The sequence below is a fragment of the Musca autumnalis genome, unplaced genomic scaffold (genome assembly GCF_047663935.1).
Source record: "Musca autumnalis isolate F117 unplaced genomic scaffold, ASM4766393v1 scaffold_1, whole genome shotgun sequence".
Lineage (NCBI taxonomy): Eukaryota > Metazoa > Arthropoda > Insecta > Diptera > Muscidae > Musca > Musca autumnalis.
The window spans coordinates 155368277-155384587 of record NW_027411644.1 but is presented as its reverse complement, the minus strand read 5'-3'; the positions used below and the strand labels follow the sequence as shown (position 1 = coordinate 155384587).

At 36.6% G+C, this 16311-nt stretch overlaps 1 long non-coding RNA gene across 1 annotated transcript; it reads left to right on the top strand.

Annotated features, from left to right (window-relative positions):
- Positions 1 to 8110: 8110 nt before the first annotated feature.
- Positions 8111 to 9412, top strand: LOC141390907 (uncharacterized). Its single transcript, XR_012409514.1, has 2 exons — positions 8111 to 8241; positions 8633 to 9412. It is a non-coding gene; the product is annotated as an uncharacterized lncRNA (long non-coding RNA).
- Positions 9413 to 16311: the final 6899 nt, after the last annotated feature.

Sequence of the window (16311 nt, the reverse complement as noted above, 5' to 3'; positions counted from 1 at the left end):
ACACCCAAAATCGTTTTGGGAGTTATGTCACGGCACCGGTTTTTATACATCGTATTTCTTTATCGTCTATTCTAATTGTTGTAAGAACCCAGCAAACCAAATGTCGGATGTCCGACATATCGGAACAATTTCGGAAGCAAAATCGTTCAGATTTCGTATCGATTTCTATACGATTTTTCGTAGGGGAATTCGTTCAGATTTCATTTCGATTTCGGAGAAAATGTCGGAAGTAAATTTCCCTTCGAATATGCTACTGTTTTTCTTCCGATTTCGTTAAGAATTCGGATCGATATGTCGGAAACAAATTTCCCTTCGCACAACAACCACCTTTGTATATATCTAACAAGCAACATTTTAGTTTGATGTCGAAAAACAAAATGGTTGGTTATAAAATTCGCATATACATTTTTTAAATATTTTAAATATAAATGCAACATATAATAATTCAAGCTAGTGCTGATAGACTCAACATATTCGTACACAAAGTTTACATTGTTCTACTATAACTACAAAATGATAACCACAGTAAAAATCATTAGATATCTTTGAAATTATAATCTTCCAATAAAAAACATAACAAAGAAAATGTATCAATAAAAGAGAGGCATCAGAGAAAAATTTTTTCCTTCGATAATCATACGAAATTATTCCAAAATCGTTCAGAAATCTTTACGAAAGTTCGGAAGGTAACTCAGATTTTCATACGACATTATTCCGAAATCCTTCAGAAATCTGTACGAAAATTCGGAGGAAAAAATTCGCATTCCGAATTTCCTAAGGATTTTCTTCCGATTTCGTTGCGAATTCTGACCGAAATCGATCCGATTTCGCTCCGACATTTCGTTCCGAAATGATGTCAACCACTTCATACAACTTTCGTTAAGATATCGTTACGATTTCGGATCAGATATCGGACGTAACGTCCGAATTTTGTTCCGATTTCGTTACGATATCGGTACGATTGGTTTGCTGGGAATATGCATCAGCTTATTATGAAGGATAGTATCAAAGGCCTTTTCGTAGTCAATGAAACAAATGCAGACATCTTAATATACATCGCGGCATTTCTGTACTAATATTTGAATGCTTAGTAGAGCTTCCCTTGTTCCCATTCCTTTCTTAAAACCGAACTGAGTGGTTCCCATTGACATCATTGTTTTTATACCCTCCACCATAGGATGGGGGTATATTAAGTTTGTCACTACGTTTGTAACTACTCGAAATAATAATTGTAGACCCCACAAACTATATATATTCTTGATCAGCGTGCAATTCTACATCGATATAGCCATGTCCGTCCGTCTGTCTGTCTGTCCGTATGTCTGTCTGTCCGTCTGTGGAAATCACTCTAGCGTCCGAACGGATAGACGTAGGTGGATGAATTTTTGGGAAAATCTATTATTTGTACGTAGGACTTTTGTTATTGAAAGTGGGCTATGTAGGTCCACGCTTTCGTGTAGCCCCCATACAAAATGACGCGTGACGCGTCGTCGTTTTATGGAATTTTTAAGATATTTGTCCCATTTTACCACCGAATTAATTGTAATTTGGTATTTTGTGTCTCCAGAGGCCAAAAAACATTCCTACCAAAGTTGGTTTATGTAGGTCCACGTTTTGGTATAGCCCCCATATAACGCCCCATATAAAGTACGCGTCATTTTAATATATTTTGAATGTATTATTCCCATTTGACAACAGAATCGATGGCAACTTTGTATTTTGTGTTTCCAGAGGCTAAGAAACATTTCGACCATAAAATGTTTATATAGGTCCACGTTTTCATATAGCCGGACGATATCTCCCGATTCTCGGTATTTTGAAAGTTTTGGCCTCATTATCACACCGAGATGTCGGAAATTTGGTATTTAGTCTTCGTTGGGGATATAAAACTTCCCCCCACCAGAAATTTGTAGGTATAGGTCCGCGCCATCATATAGCCCCCATAGAACGGTAACTTCCGAATTTCGGTATTTTGAATGTTGTGGCCAACATTAATCCACCGAAATGGCTGAAATGTGTGGTGGAGGGTATAAAAAGTTCGGCCGGACCGAACTTAACGCTTTTCCCACTTGTTTTGTATATGAACCTTGATTTAAGCCAGTTCAATGGATATTTTCCAGTGGAGTTTTACAAGTAGTTGTATATTATCTTCATCTATCAATTTCAATACCTCTGATGGGATTTCGTCAGGGCCTGATGCTTTATTGTCCTTAAGAGCGTTGAGTGCGTATTCTACCTCGTCCTTAGTAATCTGTGTCCCAGTCAGGTTGATTGGCATCTCTTCATAGGGGGTTCTCCCTTCATCGTAAAATAGGTTCATTACATACATAGTTTTTCCATACCCTTTTATTTTCTGATATCTCAAATATAGCTTTATTATTTTCGTCGAATAATACCGATGTGGAAGTCTGTTTATATACTTCAGCTGCTTATTTCAGTTTTTGAATAGATTGAAATGATCAGGCAGGTTCCGTAGTGACTCAATTTCCTGGCATTTTTTATTAACTAGATCGGTTTTGGTAGCCCTTGTAGCACTTCGTATTTCCTTATTTATTTCCCAATACATTTCGTAGTTGATGCTTTTGTATTGGCTTCGCAGTACCCGCAATTCCTTTATTTCGCTCGTGATCCATTCTTCTTTCGATGTTCTAACCGTGTTTCCAAATGAATGTATACATTTGTGGTTGTGGTGTTGTTTGTTTTTACACTGTCCCATAAATTTTCCAAATCATCTTTGTTTATATGCTCAAGTTTGTGATTAATATTAGCTTTAATTTCCCTTTTACGTTTGGATCTTTCATTTTTTATACCCTCAGCATTTATGCTAACGAAGGGATATACACTTTCATGCAGGCAAAATGTGCCTCATCGAAATAATGGTTTTAGACCCCAAGTATGTTTGGACGAAATGTGTTTTAGACAATTTGGAGTCGATTTGGCATTGTCCGTCTGTCTATTTGTGTAACTGGCTGAGCAATGTCCGTCCGTCTGTCTGTCTGTCTGGCTGGAGCGCAGGATAACTCTCGAACGGATCAACCGATTCGGTCCAAAATTTGGCTTTCGCAATATTTCGTCCAAACTTAGTTTAAGTTCGAAGATGGGTTATATCGGTCCACTCCTTCCGGTACCTCCCCTCAAAAAAGTTTGAAAATGTTCGGAAAATTTGTGCGCCCGATTACTCTTGAAGGGAGTAACCGATTTGGTCCATACTTTGCACATCATGAAATTTCTACCAGACTTAGATGAGGTTCTAATATAGACTCAATCGGTTCACTCCTTCGGGTACCGCCCACACAAAATTTCGGAGAAGTTCAGTTTAGGACCTGTTCTTTATTCGCTTCGGTTTTTGTTGTAGCAACTTGTATTCACTGCCCCCCATACGACAATATAAGTTTCATCAGGGACATGTCCACACTTGAGAAAATAGAGAAAATAGCCTGAAAGTTACAAAAAACCCCTATGACACCGTGTGAGGTGGTTGGAGTGCAAGATAACACTCGAACGGATCTGTCGATTCTGCCCAAAATTTGGCCTTATTAATATTTTATCTAAATATAGTTTAAGTTCGAAGATGAGCCATATTGGTCCACTCCTTCAGGTACCTCCCCCACAAAAGTTCAAAAATGTTCGGAAAAATTGTTCGTACCGTAACTCTTGAAGGGAGTGGCCGAATTGGTCCATACTGTACACATCCTAATATATGCATCAGATATAGATCAGGTTTAAATATGGACTATATTTGTCCACTCCATCCGGTACCTCCCACACAAAATTTCGGATAAGTTCACTTTAAGACCTGCAATCGAATAACTTTGATTTTTGTTGAAGCAACTTGCATTCCCTGCTTTAAGGGGCAAGTCCATACTTCTTTAGCATACAGCCCGAAGGGTGCAAAAACCCCCTATGGCACCATATGTAATGGCTGGAGATCCACTTCCATAATGGTCAATGTCGATCCATTCCTTTAAGTATCTCCTCCTCAAAACTTTTGATCCTTAATCCTAATGAACATTTTTGTCGGTTCATACATCCAAATTTTTTAAAACCCCCTAAATACATACGTTTTTGGGAAAAAATGGTTTCAATATACAATGGCTGAGGGTATATCTCTGCCGGCAAAGCTGACTGATACTTTTTTACTTGTTTTGTAAGGAAGTTCATACGGCCAAAATTTTGAAACCCTCCTAAATACCTACGTTTTTCGAGAAAAAAATTATTTTAATTCACACAGGCTGAGGGTATATCTCAGTCGGCAAAGCCGACTGATACTGTTTTATTTTTCTCGATTGCTTTGCGATCTCCAAGTGTACAATCTTCTAGGATGTAGTTGAAATAGGGTGTTTGTTATTTTCATTTGTTACTCTTGGCAGAATTGCACAAGTCTGTCACCTCTTTCGTTTCGTACTCCGAGTCCACGTTTTCTTATTACATCGTCGCTCCCAACTTTCGCATTAAAGTCTTCCTGTATGATGGTTAACTCATGCGGTTTGGTCATTTTTATTAATTCATCTATTTCGGCGTAGAATTCCACCAGCTGGGGGTGCCGAAAAACCCACAAAAAATATTTGTTTGTATCCGAAAATAAAGAAATTCAGGCTAAAACCCGTATAAAACGATTTTGAGCCAAATCTCAAGAACAAGAGCTGGTGGAGAAAAATCGCGACTGGATTTGAAAACAACTTGCCAATTTCAGTTAGAAACGGGAAAAAAATTGAATGAAATAAAAGTCGTGTTGACCAGTGTAATTTAAAAATATTTTGTTTCTCACTACATTTATCATCATATTATTACATATATTTATATCATTTTATATCATATGTAAACTTATTTCACATATCATATCAATTAAAAGTGGTTGGTGCGGAAGCTTTTTATATCCTACACCACACTGTGGTAAGGGGTATTAAGTCTTTGTGCACAAATGTAACATTCCAAAGGATGCGAATAAGCCCCACAGTTCATTTATGGATATACAAACAATCACTTTCTGAGTCGATTTATGTCTGTCCGTCCGTCTTTCCGTGTATTTTTGTAAAAATGTAAAGGTCGCATTTATTGTCCGATTCAAATAAAAATTAGAGAAGATCTTTTTTTGCCAAAGGACGAACGCTATTTTTTTTTTTTTTTGGTAAGAATCGGTTTAGTTTTGGATATATCTCCGATATAGATATTTTCGTCCAATTTGAGGTATTTGGTGCACCAATCACGTAAATTCTATGCATTTTTGACGTAATTTGGAAAATGTCATCGAATTCGGACTAGAAATGAACTTGGCAACATATATTGAAATCGGTTCAGATTTGGATATATCTGCCATATATATTTACGTCCAAATTTAGGTATTTGGTGCACCAATCTCGCTATGTATGTGCAATTATGATGAAATTTTAAATGTCGAAAGGAAATTGGACTAGAAATAAGTTCCAAAGTATTTGGAAAACGGTTCAGATTTGGATATAGCTCTCATATATTTTTGCCCGATTTCTTTTATGTGGCGCACCAAACTCAAAACTGGATAGATATTCAGATGAAATGTGGAACAAGTGACTCAATTTTGTCTAGAAAAAAATTCTCTAAACTATATTGAAGTCATCAAGTCACCCTACCCATGGGTATCATATAGTCGGCCCCGCCCGACCTTTATCCTTTCCTTACTGGTTCAATATTTTAATGTAATAAAAGTTATTATAGTCAATAATAAGCAAAAGGGCATTCATTCGTACAACAGACAAAAAATTATTTTTTTCATAGTTTTTTTTTCAAAAAAGAAGACAAAATCAAAGCGGCTTTTGCGGGACGTTTTTATACCCTTCAACATAACAGTTTGCGATCATATATAAATTCTTGCTCAGAATGAAATTCTGAGTCGATATAGCCATGTCCGTCTGTTGCAATCAATCTAGTGCCCAGAATAATTGAGCTAGAACGCTACATTTTTTCACCCGAGTGTTTCTTTCCATAGACAGGTCAAGTTCGAAGATGGGCTATATCGGCCCACGTTTTGGTATAGCGACCATATAACGGTACCCTCGATTTTCGATATTTTGAGGGGTTTAGCTACATTTTTTAGTCGAACTACCTGTAATTTAACATTTGAGGTTCCCACAAAAATAGTTCATTTCCCGATTTTCGGTATTTTGAAGATTTTAACTAAACTTTTTGACTGAACTATATGTTATTTGATGTTTGAGGTTCCCAAAGGTCACAAAATATCTCCACCAAAAATTGTCAAATTAGGTCCTTGTTTTGGTACAGCCCCCATATAACGTACATCCCGATTTTCGGTATTTTGAGGATTTTAGCCACCGTTTTGACAGAAGTACCTGCAGTTTGACGTTTGAAGCTTCCCGAGTAGGTTCCCAGAGGTCACAAAAAATCTCCACCAAAAATTGTCAACATAGTTCCATGTTTGGGTATAGCCGCCATATTGCGGTACCTCCCAGAGAATTTTCGGTATAGTTCCACGTCCTCATGTAGAACGGTATCTGCCGATTTTCGGTACGTTGAAGGTTGTGGCCACATTATCCCACCGAAATGTCCGAAATTTTGTATTTAGTCTTCAAACATCTTCATATGACCCCAAAGAACCTACTTACAAAAAACTATCCATATATATCCAGGTTTTTGTCTAGCCCTTATGAACCGGTATTCTTCCATCATTTATATGTCGAGGGTTTTTTTTTTGTGAAATCTTCGAAGTGAGATTGCTGTAATTTGTTATTGCGTTTTGTCAGCTCAATTCGGATAATTGTAAATGTAGGTATATGCTTTGGAAAGAACAACATTATCCTTCCGAAGTGGATGTAACGTAGTATTTTGGACTCTCAATGGGTAGAAAATCTCCACGCAGAAAATTATCTATATAAAGTGATTTTCGTTAAGATATCCTACTCCTTCAAGGAAGTCTTAACGTGGAGGAGGAGGGTAGGGCTTTTACAAACGAAAGGAAACTAATTGATCCCATTTACTTCAATACACTTAGTGGTGGAGGGTATACAAAACTTAACGCCGTTCTTACTTGTTTTATTTCCAATATTTATTTTGGAGTTCCAATCATCTTCAGGGAATTAAAGGAAGTAATGGCTGTTTTCTGCCCAAAGAAATTAAGTGTGTATTATGATTATTTCATTCTCAGTCACCCCCACGGAATAATTTCTTCTTAAGTGCTATTAAATTGCCGGTAGTAACCAAATAATTTCAACGAAAAAAACTATTAAGTTTTCATTTCAAATTTACACTTGTTTCATTCCATTTGTATGGCTGAATAATTATGGACACAAATACTAAACTACATTTTTGTTAAATTAAATACCAAAAATGAATTCAAACACCTGTGTGTGTTTTTGATATGGAATTTTCAATGCTTCCTCAATATTGTTGTGACCAGTTTTTCAGGAATTTGTTATTTCAAAAATGTGTCTTTATCTCCAGCTACCAACCAATAAGGAAACATTTGCCAGCTATTTCACGGCAGTTACACTAAAACAATAGAATGACCTTGAATGGAGAACATTGAATGGTGGCAGTAACAAAAAATGTTGCAAATTCTCGGACAGACGTCCATGGTCTCGGTGGCTATTTATAGTCAAGAATGCGTAATTAGAAAATACGAGCATACAGACAGACGTCAACGTTGTTGCGTATAAATGAACAACTGCTACTCAATCTTTCGTTCAAACAGACCTAATGTCAGTGCATGGTACAAGACAACACGAGATGGACGCTTTGAAATATTTTGTCCATGCTTTAGAATAAATAACACACACCCAAACAAATTGCCCGGAGACTATTATGTTTGTTTGTACGTAGCGTGTAAGTGGCTTAAAACTGTAAGATAAGAAAATGAAAACAAGTTTCACTTAGTAGCAGTTCACCAATTCTTGTTAGCCAGCAATTCATTCTTATGTTCCCAGGCAAGTAGTCAAGTGATATCTGGCTAAACCACCATATGGAGAGGTTTATTGTTGGTCATTTGTTGTCATAGCAATGTTGATAGTTGAACCATACCGTACGAGAGTAATATATAACGGAATGCCTAGTAGAAGAAAAACTAAAACCGCAGAGAGTAGTAGTTCTTTTTTATTTTAAAGTTATTTATTAGGATGGATAGATTGCCTTTATACATTAGTATTAAACATATTGGAGATAGTTCATTTAAGACATCTTACTAAAGTGTGCCTCTTGGTTAAATTTGTATTTTTATCCTAATAAATAAGGCGATTTTATATTCAATATTCCAAGGTAGATCATGGAATGCAAAATAACAGACAAATAGATTGTAAAATGAGCTCAAGATATTACCATTATATGGTATGGGCCTACAGAAAAAACTAAAGCCGATATTGTGCATATACGGCCAAAATATATATTCTTGCTGATTTTGTACCAAATTTCAGCAAGGTATCTCACATAATCGAGAGGTATTGTTACAAGACACTATGGGCCCAATGAAAGGTCACTGGAAGCATTGAAAGCTGCTTTCTAATGAGCATAAAAATACATCTGCAAAATTTAGTAGGAATCGGTTCAGATACAGATATATAGGGTGTTTTTTTAAGCTAGATAGAACTTTAAATTGTAAAAAGTAACACAAAAAATTAAATTTTGATGAAACTTTTTTTATTTGTTTCAGTATACTCTGACAAATCATCATGAATAGACTCACGCTTGAACAACGCTACGAAATTATCCAACTTTACTTTGAAAATCAGTCGTCGATTCGCGCGTTGTTTTATCGCAAAATTGTGTTCAGCGATGAGACGCATTTTTGGTTTAACGGGTTTGTTAATAAGCAAAATTGCCTCATATGGAGTGAGACCAATCCACAAGAGACCCTACAGACTCCATTACATCCAGAAAAATGCACCGTTTGGTGCGGTTTTCACGCTGGTGGCATCATCGGACCTTATTTCTTCAAAAATGAGGCCGGAGCTCGCGTTACGGTCAATGGAGATCGTTACCGCACCATGATCAATGATTTTTTGTTTGAAAATATGGATGACATTGATCCGGAGGAGATGTGGTTTCAACAGGATGGCGCTACGTGCCATACGGCGAACGCAACCATCGACTTATTGAAATCAAAATTTGGCGATAAGTTGATTTCGAGAAGCGGACCTGTCAATTGGCCTCCAAGGTCGTGCGATTTGACACCTCTCGATTATTTCCTGTAGGGCTACGTGAAGTCACTGGTTTATGCTGATAAACCAGCAACAATTGATGCCTTGGAGGCCAGCATTGTTCGTGTTATTCGTGACATACGGCCAGCAGTGCTCGAAAAAGTGACCAAAAATTGGACGTCCAGAATGCACTTCGTCAAGAACAGTCGCGGTGCCCATATGCCCGAAATCATTTTCAAATGTTAATGTCACGTATTGATCTTTCGAATAAAAAAAAATTGATTACAATTTAATTTTTTGTGTTATTTTTTACAATTTCAAGTTCTATCGGGCTTAAAAAACACCCTTTAGTTTTCATATATGTATATGTTTCATCCGATTTTATATTTAAGCCGCACGAAGGTCACAATTTACATCTGATGGCTTTAAAATTTGATATGGCAAATATTTTTTATTTTAGAATCATGTTCGGAAAATTTGGTTCTGATCGGTTCATATATATAAATATCTACATATATATGCAAAATTCTTCAGGTATGCCATGATGTTCGAAATATAAATCCCCTGAAATGCTTGGACCTAATTTGACAAACTTTTGTTTGTAGATTCATTAGGTCTGAGAATAGATCGTAAAGTACTTTTCATAACGAAAAATGGAGGGGCGGGGGGCCTCCCCCACAACGAGTTTTAGCCAAACGCGAAAACTCAGAGATTATTAGACGTATTGAAGACTTCAATGCTTGGTATAACTCGGATAAAATTACCAACAAATTTGCGAATTTTGTCATATTGAGCATCGTCCAGTCCCAACACAGTACAAGTAAGAACGGCGTTAAGTTCAGCCGGACCGAACATGTTATACCCTCCACCAAGAGTTGTATTGAAGTAAAATGGAATAATTAGTTTCCTTTGGTGTATGAAGAAGACTTAATACTAAATTGCAGCAATTTCGGTAAAACAATGTGAGGTACCGTTCTATGGGTCTATTTGAAAACGTTGATCTATACCGACAAATTTCTGGCGGAGAGTTTTTAGAATACTAAATATCAGATGTCCGATATTTCGGTAAGAGAAAATTAAGAGGTACGCTTCTATGGGAATATAGGAAGACGTGGATCAATGCCGATAATACTCTTTTGGAATATTTTATAACCTCTTGGAAGACTAAATAACGATGACGATTCGGTGGGATATTGACGTGTAAGTTTAAGCCGTCTGGTTTGGTATTTATTCAAAAATAAATGATGGGTATGAATAGGCCTGCCTAATCAGTTTCTGCCGGCGCTTATTAACGCCACTTGGCAGTCTGTATATGTTTGTGTTTTTGCTGGCACAACTAGTAGCCTAAGCAAATTCAGTTAAAATTGAAAGAGCTAGGTTTTACTTTTTCTTACTAGGCGTTTACACACAGACAGTATTGGCAAGACAATAGCAGAGTTAAAAACCATTTTCACCAATACATTCATACTTTTCTCTATACATATTTAAACATTTATAAATGTATTTGTGAAAAAGGTTTGTATTTTTCCTATTGTGTTGCCAATACTGGCATTTGTAAACGCAGGGTTAGAAGTTGTAAAGCCAGTTTAGGCTCTGTAAGACTTCTGACTTTATTTTCCATTTCATCGTCCTTATATACAAAATAAAACGGTACATAATTCTAACATATTTGTTTTCCTAAATCTATCCTCAATCATAACAAAAACAAACCTTAAAACTACAGCTGATAGTCAGCTGATCTACTTAACATACAGGTGATCAGTATAAGGGTAGTTCACACGGAATGATATATTGTTACTTATGTTAATAGGGTAGTTCACCATAAATTATATTCATTCGAATAATAAACAATATCTCCAATAATCACAATCTTCAGTATTACGAAATCCGGGAGGTACGGTTCTAAGGGGGCTATATCGAAGCATGGACCTATACCGACGAATTTAAGTCGGAAATGGGGGCAAAATGAAAGCGTAGACCTGTACGGACAAGTTTCTGGGGAACAGTTTTATACCACCAACGAAGACTAAATACCAAATATCAGCCATTTTGATGTAATATTGAAGCCACAACCTTCAATAAAATACCGAAAATCGGGAGGTACCTTTTCATGGGGGCTGTATGAAGGCGTGAACCTATACCGACAAATTTAGAGAGGAATGTTTTATACCGTAAATGAAGATCAAATACCAAATTTCAACCACACAACCTTCACAATACTGGAAATCTGGAGCTGCCGTTTTATGGGGGCTATATGAAGGCCTGGAGCTATACCGACAAATTTAAAGGTGAACGCTGAGTACCCCCAACGAAGTCTAAATACCAAATTTCAGCTATATCGGGGGGCATATTGAGGCCACAACCTTCAAAATACCGAAAATCGGGAGGTACCGTTTAATGGGGCTACATGAAGTCGTGGACCTATATCGACAAATTTAGAGGGGGAAGTTTTATACCCCCAACAAAGACTAAATACCATATTTCAGCCATTTTGGAGAAATATTGAGGCGACAACCTTCAAAATACCGAAAATCGGGAGGAACTGACCTATGGGGGCTACACGAAGACATGAACCTATACCAAAAATTAATAGAGAAAAGTTGTATACCCCTAACGAAGACTAAATACCAAATTTCAGCCATTTTGGTGTAATATTGAAGCCACAGCCTTCAAAATGCCGAAAATCGGGAGGTACCTTTCCATGCGGGCTATATGAAAGCGTGAACCTATACCGACAAATTTAGAGAGGAATGTTTCATACCCTAAATGAAGACTAAATACCAAATTTCAACCACACAACCTTCAAAATACTGGAAATCGGGAGGTACAGTTCTATGGGGGCTATATACCGACAAATTTAAAGGGGAAAGTTGAGTACAACCAACGAAGTCTAAATACCAAATTTCAACCATTTCGGAGGAATATTGAGACCACAACCTTCAAAATACCGAAAATCGGGAGGTACCGTTCTATGGGGGCTACATGAAGGCGTGGACCTATACCGACAAATTTAGAGGGGGAAGTTTTACAAAGACTAAATACCAAATTTCAGTCATTTCGGAGGAATATTGAGGCCGCAACCTTCAAAATACCGAAAATCGGTAATCTCGTTATTATTTTATTATTATTATTTATTTTATAGGCCATTGGGCCTATAGTACAAGGGACCTATAACAGAACTAGCATTACGTTGAAAGTTTCATTCATTTGAATTTATGAATATACAGTATGGTCTCGATAATCCGGACATTCGTTAATCCGGACAACGTGGTAATCCGGACACTAAAATTGTCCGGATTATCGAGATTTTCTATTCGATAATCTACTTTACTATTCGGTAATCCGGACAATTCGATAATTCGGACACCGCCGAAACATGCGGTGTCCGCATTATTGAGACTATACTGTATTTCATTTCTATGTATGTACTAACTTATGTTGTAGGAAATGTAAAATATAAACTCCAGAAATTAAAAAAAAAAAAAATAGTTTCAATTGTGTTATGTATTATTTATTCATTTTGTTCATTTGATTGAAGTAGTACAACAACAATGTATGTACATACATTGTACAACAACCCCCTTTGAACTCAATTATGGCATAATACTAAAAACAAAAAGTATTTTCCCGTTTGTTCTTACATATTGAGAACTTGTTCCTTTCATGACGTGATATCATATTGACTCGTTGGACCAACATAACCTGATACAAATAAAACTCGAAAAAAAAAGAAAAACCAACACACCCACTTTGTTAAAGCACACTTTAAGTGTTTACAATCACCAACAGCATTTGTGATTCATTTAATAAAAATTGGCAAAGCAATTCAATTGAATAGTTGAAAGAATAAAATATCGAATTGGTTTTGTATCAGGTTTGGTGACCTTAAGCTTTTACAAAACTTTCACTTTTTCGAATGAAATGAAATAATTTATTCCAATAATGGATGATAAATTCTTGCAAGAACCAAAATTGATATTAAATTACTATATAGATATTGAATTATATATAACAAGTAAGAAGGTATCAGTCAGCTGTGCTGCATCCATCGACTGACAACAAAACCAAACACAATAATTATGCCGTATATAAAATATATTAATTATGTATCACGAGTTTGTTTTAAAATCTGTAGGTACCGTAATGTGGGGCTAAACCAATTCATTTACACATACCAAGCATTTTTAGTAACTAATAGTACGTTTATATATAACCAGGTTTAACAAACCCACTGGGTTTTAAATGTCAATTCCATCGGGTTTACGTCAAATAAATCCTCATACAGAGGGTTCACCCTGCCAAAATCTATAATATAAACAGGCTATATGCTTCTTCATGAAGGACTCGAAATATTAAATTATTGGTCTGTTCCAGAACTGCAAGAATCTACTAATTTTTACTATTTTTTCCGATAACATAAAGGAAAAAATGTTATCGTTGTAAGAAATAGTAGCTTCTTGCAGGTTCTGGAACAGACCATATGTTTATCAAATTTTGAAAGAAATTTTTGAAAAGTTTTATAGTTACCTTGCACAATAGCCATTTTAGTATGTGCTGACAGGTTTTTAGAGCTTTTGGACCATTATCTCAGGAAGTATTAACTTACTCCGGAAAAAAATATATCGTTGTAAATGAGGCCGCTAGAACAACCTACTGAAAAAAGAATCAAAACTATGCGAGAGGAGCTCTTAAACTTCACTTTTTCCGAATTTTGTGTCGGAGGTACCCGAAACAGTGTACCGATATAGTCCATATTCCAACCTGATACATGCCGATGAAATAATACGATGTGAAAAGTTCCTGCGAGAGTTATCTTGCAGATTTACCATTTCCGTTGGTGCCGTTAGGGTTTCTTGGAGTTTTTTGCCATTATCTAAGGTAATATGAACTTGCACACGAAAAAAAGTGTATCGTCGTAAAGGGAGCAGGAAATAAAACCTTCTGAAGAAAACTTCAAAACGATCCGAGAAGCGTTCTTAAACTTCCCTTTTTCCGAATTTTGTGTGGGAGGTACCCGAAGGAGTGGACCGATATAGTCCATATTCCAACCTGATACATGACTAGATGAAATAATACGATGTGCAAAGTCTGCACCAATCAGAAATCTTGCGGATTTGCCATTTTGGTTGGTGCCGTCAGGGTTTCTTGGAGCTTTTAGGCCAATATCTCAAGAAGTATGGACTTGCGCAAGAAAAAAATTGCACCTTCGTAAAAGAAGCAGCAAGTACAACCGATCCGAGAGGCGCTCTTGAACTTCATTTTTTCCGAATTTTGTGTGGGAGATACCCGAAGGGGTGGACAGATATAGTCCATATTCGAACCCGATCTATATCTGAAAGGAGTAATACGATGTGCAATGTTTGGACCAACTCGATTGCTGCCTCCGAGAGTTATCGTTCACATTTTTACTGGAAAATGTTGAACTTTTGTAGGGGAGGTACCGGACAAAATATTACGATATTACGATAACGAATCGGTTGATCCGTGCGCACCAGCCAACCAGACACACAGATAGGCAGACAGACGGACGGACATGGCTAAATCGACTCCAAATTGTCTAAAACGAATTTCGTCCAAACATACTTGGGGTCTAAAACCGTTATTTCGATGAGGCACAGTTTTGGTCGTACCAAAGTGTATATGACGAAAAAAAAATAATAATGATGAAGCCAAGGTTTGCACTATTATAATACGCGAAATATTACAGTATACGATAAAATATGACAATAGTTGGACCAATCGAAATGTTTTTAATCAAAGCTCAAAAAAATGACTGAAAAAGTTAATTTGCGCTGAAGTTATGACCACGTAAATGAATAAAATAGGTAAAAACATGTTGAAGCAAACGAGTTTTTTTACGTTGTTACTCGATTGTCGTTCAAACCGTTTAAATTACGGATATCTTCCCAAAGTAAAAGTAGAAAAATACAAAATGAACATTACACTTCTAATGTATCATTTTTGAAAATAAGCACTACATCCACCTTTTATGGATGCTGACATTAAAGAACTCGCGATTTTTGGCTACAGTATTTCCAATGTCGTTTTGATTGAGCTGGGACCCAAGATATTTGAGTTTTTTGGCGGTCCGGAGCATATATATCATAGAGCGTGAAAATCCATCTACTAGAACGGCGGAAACGGCTACTGCAAAAACAGAAAATGTGCGAAAATGGAACCCAACATTTATTTGAACGTTCTCCATATTTTCCGTTAGATGTTAGCGTGTATTCGAGAACTGATTAGAATAAAAAAATTAATTTTTTGCGTGAAATTAAACTAATTAACTATTTTAAAATAGAAGAATTACTCCGACCTATTTTTCCTACATTTTTTTCAACTAACACAAAAAATAAATTTGAAACAAGTAAAAAAATGTCAGTCGGCTTTGCCGACAGATATATACCCTCAGCCAGTGTGAAGTAAAACTTTCACCTACGGACTGATCGACGTATGTATTTAAGGTCTCTTCAGAACTTTGTGGCCCTTTTTGGACATTTCAATTTGCGACAATTATGGATGAGGAATTAACTGCACTAAGACACAAATGTTGAACCTTTGTGGGGGAGGTACCCTTAGGGAGGACCGATATGGTCCATTTTAGAAATTAAACAAAATTTTGACAAAATATTAGTAGATCCAAAGTTTGGACCAAATTGGTTGCCACATTCAAGTGATATTGTCCTAGCATTTTAGTGACCTTTTTTAATTATTGGGGAGAAGTACTGGAAGTTGTGGACCAGTATTGCCCCATGAAACTAAGTTTGGATATAATATGACGAAGACCAAATGTTGGACCAAATCGGTTGAACAGTTCGAGAGTAATCGTGCTCGCCGACAGTCACATATGGTGACATAGGGATTTTTTTCCTAAGAAATATGGACCTGCCCCCGAAAAAACTTTTACCGTCGTAATGGAGGTAGCGATTGCATATCGCTTCAACAAAAATTAAGGTGATTTGAGAGCAGGTCATAAAGTGAACTTATCCGAAATTGTGTGTGAGAGGTGCCAGAAGGAGTAGACAAATATAATCCATATTCGAAACTGATCTATGTCTGGTAGATATATTAGGATGTGCAAAGTATGGATTACATCGGTCACTCCTTTCAAGAGTTATCGTGCACACAAATTTTCCGAACATTTTCCAACTTTTGTGGGGGAGGTACCGGAAGGAGTGGACCGATATAGCCC